We start from the raw sequence: 6,785 nt of genomic DNA on the forward strand, positions 1-6,785 counted from the left end.
TCTATTTGATCATGGAGAACAGTTGGCTAAAATCTTTTAGAGATTATACTCCATTGTCAAACAATACATCTTTTCTATGATATCTCTTCATTGCTAACAGATCAAATGCTCTCTTTAATGAAGCTACCTTCCCTTTCCTTGCCCTTCCTACCTTCTCCACATTCCTCCCACTTTATCTCTACTCTATCTTAGATTTACCTACCCTGCTTGTAGTTGATTCACCTGCCTGGGGCATGACACTAGTAGCTGCTGGTAGCTGCCAAGGCTCCTGTTTGGACCCTGGCCAGACCTAGGGGGAATCTCTGATGGAGTATATTTACATTGGTACAACAGGCAATGAGCCCAGCTTCAGAGGACCATGTCTATCTAGCTTTGGAAGGACTTCAGGAACATGACCAGGGCAAGTGGGAGGCAGCCAGAGAAGACAGAGGGAGAGGGAGATGCACATTTTCTGGCTGAGTTGAGTTGATTTTATATAGATAGATAGATAGATAGATAGATAGATAGATAGATAGATAGATAGATAGATAGATATAGATGCTCTCTCTAGTCTAAATCACTTCCAATATGAAAGTTGGGGAAATGCTCCTGCCAGAGAACTAAGTCTACTCTTCTCCTCTGATCAAATCAGGTATTTGAGTTTATTTGTTATCATGTGTAGACTTTTCAGCCAAGCTCTCTGAGGAATTGGTCCTTAGCAGGTCATTGAGGCTCCTATAGCTGTCTCAGCAATAGAATGTTTTCTTTGCTTTTGACATCCTAAGGTTATTCACCTATCTGCCTAGGACCTACTCTCCCAGTTTCTGTGAATCATTTGGGAATTGATGGTCTGCTCTCACATATTTCCCCTTCACCCCCACTCTTCCAATCTTGTAATGACCTTTCAACTTCTTCAGATTAACTATTTGCTGACTGTTTATATGGACTTTGGATATCTTGCCTTTTCTTGCCTTGTGCTATTTGCAATTTCTGTTTGCTTAGCTCACCTCCTGCTGTTCTAATCTTGCAAGGTCACCTATGCTGTTTCCCAGGTTCCCAAGTAACATGTGGCCATTCACAATATTATACAGTGCTGGAAATATGGGGCAATGGAATATATATCTATGAGTAGAGTATGGGGGGCAGAAGAGAGATAACCTGATTGTTACACAGCCAGAACCACCACATTGCTGTTTTACCAGCCCCTGAGGTCATGAGAAAAATGACCCCTTTCCTATCAGATCCATCAGTTTTCAAAACAGAGTAAGTCCATGTGGATGATGACTTGACTACCACAGAAGTGAAAGGCACAACTAATCAGATCAGTGAAAAGAGTGTTGGACTTAGAAAGAAGATGACTTGAGTTCAAACTCCATTTCAGCCACTCATTCTGTGTGTATAAGAGACAGACAGACAGAAAGAATAAGTAATCTACTATGTTCCTGGTACTGTGGTAAGCACTTTACAAATATCTCATTTGGTCCTGGGTAAATTACTTTATCTTACTGTGCCCCAGTTTTCTTATCTTTGAAATTAGGATTATAACAGTTCTCACCTCATTGATGAGGTTCAAATGAGATGATATTTATAAGACACTTTATAAACTTTCACATTCTATTTTGGTTAGTCATTACCATTATCATCATTGGAAGATCTCTCTCCTGCCTTCGGTACTGCACTCAAAAGACATTCTTACCCAGATGCTACACCAAGAAAAAGCAGCTGGTCTAGATTCGGGATTTCCTTGTTGTTGTTGTTGTTGTTGTTGTTTTTGTGAGATTAAGGGATGCTTGAATTAATATTGACTTTCTTAGTCTCTCTGGTTACTCTTTGAAAATTTCACCCTATGGCAAGAATTTGAATTGAGGGAATGCCCATCAATTGAGAAATAGCTAAATGAATTGTGGCATATGATTGTGATGCAATACTATTACATCATAAGAAAATTTAGACACTAATTTAGAAAAAAAACTTCAAAAGAACTATATGAGATAATGAATAAAGAAATGAGTGGAAACAGAAGAACATTCTATACAGTCAAAGAACTAATAATAGAAGAATAAACTGAGAATGTTACCTCCAGACAGTGAACAGAAAGATAAAACATGAAAGACTTAATTTATGTGAACATGTTGGCCTTCCTGATGACATCCTGTGTGATGTGGAGGTGGAAAAGGGTTGGGACCCTTGTGGAGAGGATCTGTTATGTAAATATGAAGAAAAGCAAGTTAAACATATAGGATATTTGTGATGTCATCTGTATAATATGTTCTTTACATATATATGGAAATGTTTGTTTTGTTTACATTTGTAAACATTTGGATTTATAATGAAAAAAAGAAATTGAGAAGCCTCTAAAATTAATATGGGTCAAAGAACAAACCAAAGAAACAATTACTGATTTCATCAAAGAAAATGACAATGAGGAAACAACATATCAAAATTTAAGGGATGCAGCCAAAGCAGTACTCAGGAGGAAGTTTATGTCCTTGAGTGCATATATATATACAAATCAGAGAGGGAAGAGATTAATGAATTGGGCATGTAACTTAAAAAACTAGAAAGAGAACACCTTAAAAATTCCCAGATAAAAACCAAATTGGAAATCCTAAAAATCAAAGAAGAAATTAATAAAACAGAAAGTAAAAGAACTATTGAACTAATAAATGAGAGTAAGAACTGATATTTTGAAAAAAAACAAATAAAATAGATAAAGTACTGGTTAATCTAATAAAAAAAAGAAAGAAGAAAACCAAATTAACAATATCAAAAATGAAAAGGGTGACCTCACTTCTAATGAAGAGGAAATTAATGTAATTATTAGGAAATATTTTGCTCAACTATATGACAATAATTATGAAAATCTGAGTGAAATGGGTGAATATTTACAAAAATAAAAACTGCCTAGATTAACAAAAGAGGAAATAGAATACTTGATCTCATCTTGGAAAAAGAAATTGGACAAGCCATCAAGGAACTCCCTAAGGAAAAAATCCCCAAGGCCAGATGAATTCACAAGTGAATTCTATCAAATATTTAAAGAACAACTAATTTCAATACTGTACAAACTTTGACAAAATAAGCAAAGAAGGAGTTTTGCTAAATTCCTTTTATGATACAAATATGGCATTGATTCAAAAGCCAGGTAGACCAAAATCAGAGAAAGAAACTACAGACCAATCTCCTTAATGAAGATAGATGCAAAAATCTTTTTTTTTTAAATAATTTTTTATTTTTAGAAAAAATTTCCCTGGTTACATAAGTCATGTTTTTACTTTACCCTTCAGACCCCCCCCCCCCGTAGCTAATTCGAATTGCCACTGGTGTGGTCAGTCAAGACTTATTTACACATTATTGATAGTTACATGGGTGTGGTCTTTTCAGGTCTACATCCCCAATCATGTTCTCATCAACCCAAGTGTCCACACAGTTGTTTTTCTTCTGTGTTTCTACTCCTACAGTTCTTCCTCTGAATGTGGATAGTGTTCCTTTCCATAAATCCCTCCGAATTGTCTTGGGTCATTGCATTGCTGCTAGTACAGATGTCCATTACATTCGATTTTACCATAATATATCAGTCTCTGTGTACAATGTTCTTCTGGCTCTGCTCCTTTCACTCTGCATCAATTCCTGGAGGTCTTTCCAGTTCACTTGGAATTCCTCCAGTTTATTATTCCTTTGAGCACAATAGTATTCCGTCACCAACAACTATAAGGAACCACCTCACGCCTAGCAGATTGACTAAAATGATAGCAGGGGAAAGTAATGAATGTTGGAGGGGATGTGGCAAAATTGGGACATTAATGCATTGCTGGTGGAGTTGTGAACTGATCCAACCATTCTAGAGGGCAATTTGGAACTATGCCCAAAGAGCGATAAAAGAATACTTGCCCTTTGATCCAGCCATACCATTGCTGGGTTTGTACCCCAAAGAGATCATAGATAAACAGACTTGCACAAAAATATTTATAGCAGCACTCTTTGTGGTGGCAAAAAACTGGAAAGCAAGGGTATGCCCTTTAATTGGAGAATGGCTGAACAAATTGTGGTATATGTAGATGCAAAAATCTTAACTAGAACACTAGCAAAAAGACTACAGCAAGTTATCATGAGGATTATAAACTATGGCCAGGTGGGATTTATACCAGGAATGCAAGGATGGCCTAATATTAGGAAAACCAACCATATAATTGACAATATCAATAACCAAACCAACAGAAAGCACATGATTATCTCAATAGATGCAAAAAAGCCTTTGACAAAATATAACACCCATTCCTATTGAAAACACTAGAAAGTATAGAAATAGATAGGCCTTTCTTTGAAATAATAAACAATATATATTTAAAACCATCAGCAAGCATCATCTGCAAAGGGGATAAGTTAGAAGCCTTCCCAATAAGATCAGAAATGAAGTAAAGATGCCCATTATCACCTCTATTATTTAACATTACAGTAGAAATGCTAGTGGTAGCAGAAAGAATAATAGAAATTAGAGAAGAAAAAGAAATTGAAGGGATCAAAGTAGCAGATGATATGAAAGTCTATTGGAGAATCTTTGAAAATTAACTAAAAAACTAGTGAAAATAATCAACAACTTTAGCAAAGTTGCTGGATACAAAATAAACCCACAAAAATCATTAGCATTTCTATATATTTCTATATTTCTACATATATTCTATATATATGCATAAATATGTATATATATATATATATATATATATCAAGAGTTAGAAAGAGAAATTCCATTTAAAATCATCCTAGACAATATAAAATACCTACCAATCTATTTACCAAGTCAAACACAGGAATTATATGAACACAACTATGAAACACTTTCCACACAATTAAAACTAGATCTAAATAATTGGAAAAACATTTATTGCTCATGGGTAGGATGAACTAACATAATAAAAATGACAATCCTACCCAAATTAATTTACTTATTCAGTGCCATACCTATCAAACTACCAAGAAACTTTTTTACTGAATTAGAAAAAAATTATAACAAAGTTCATNTTCCAATATGAAAGTTGGGGAAATGCTCCTGCCAGAGAACTAAGTCTACTCCTCTCCTCTGATCAAATCAGGTATTTGAGTTTATTTGTTATCATGTGTAGACTTTTCAGCCAAGCTCTCTGAGGAATTGGTCCTTAGCAGGTCATTGAGGCTCCTATAGCTGTCTCAGCAATAGAATGTTTTCTTTGCTTTTGACATCCTAAGGTTATTCACCTATCTGCCTAGGACCTACTCTCCCAGTTTCTGTGAATCATTTGGGAATTGATGGTCTGCTCTCACATATTTCCCCTTCACCCCCACTCTTCCAATCTTGCAATGACCTTTCAACTTCTTCAGATTAACTATTTGCTGACTGTTTATATGGACTTTGGATATCTTGCCTTTTCTTGCCTTGTGCTATTTGCAATTTCTGTTTGCTTAGCTCACCTCCTGCTGTTCTAATCTTGCAAGGTCACCTATGCTGTTTCCCAGGTTCCCAAGTAACATGTGGCCATTCACAATATTATACAGTGCTGGAAATATGGGGCAATGGAATATATATCTATGAGTAGAGTATGGGGGGCAGAAGAGAGATAACCTGATTGTTACACAGCCAGAACCACCACATTGCTGTTTTACCAGCCCCTGAGGTCATGAGAAAAATGACCCCTTTCCTATCAGATCCATCAGTTTTCAAAACAGAGTAAGTCCATGTGGATGATGACTTGACTACCACAGAAGTGAAAGGCACAACTAATCAGATCAGTGAAAAGAGTGTTGGACTTAGAAAGAAGATGACTTGAGTTCAAACTCCATTTCAGCCACTCATTCTGTGTGTATAAGAGACAGACAGACAGAAAGAATAAGTAATCTACTATGTTCCTGGTACTGTGGTAAGCACTTTACAAATATCTCATTTGGTCCTGGGTAAATTACTTTATCTTACTGTGCCCCAGTTTTCTCATCTTTGAAATTAGGATTATAACAGTTCTCACCTCATTGATGAGGTTCAAATGAGATGATATTTATAAGACACTTTATAAACTTTCACATTCTATTTTGGTTAGTCATTACCATTATCATCATTGGAAGATCTCTCTCCTGCCTTCTGTACTGCACTCAAAAGACATTCTTACCCAGATGCTAGACCAAGAAAAAGCAGCTGGTCTAGATTCGGGATTTCCTTGTTGTTGTTGTTGTTGTTGTTGTTGTTGTTGTTGTTGTTGTTGTTTTTGTGAGATTAAGGGATGCTTGAATTAATATTGACTTTCTTAGTCTCTCTGGTTACTCTTTGAAAATTTCACCCTATGGCAAGACTTGGAATTGAGGGAATGCCCATCAATTGAGAAATAGCTAAATGAATTGTGGCATATGATTGTGATGCAATACTATTACATCATAAGAAAATTTAGACACTAATTTAGAAAAAAAACTTCAAAAGAACTATATGAGATAAAGAATAAAGAAATGAGTGGAAACAGAAGAACATTCCATACAGTCAAAGAACTAATAATAGAAGAATAAACTGAGAATGTTACCTCCAGACAGTGAACAGAAAGATAAAACATGAAAGACTTAATTTATGTGAACATGTTGGCCTTCCTGATGACATCCTGTGTGATGTGGAGGTGGAAAAGGGTTGGGACACTTGTAGAGAGGATCTGTTATGTAAATATGAAGAAAAGCAAGTTAAACATATAGGATATTTGTGATGTCATCTGTATAATATGTTCTTTACATATATATGGAAATGTTTGTTTTGTTTACATTTGTAAACATTTGGATTTATAATGAAAAAAAGAAATTGA

Source organism: Gracilinanus agilis, chromosome 5, assembly GCF_016433145.1.
Source record: "Gracilinanus agilis isolate LMUSP501 chromosome 5, AgileGrace, whole genome shotgun sequence".
NCBI lineage: Eukaryota > Metazoa > Chordata > Mammalia > Didelphimorphia > Didelphidae > Gracilinanus > Gracilinanus agilis.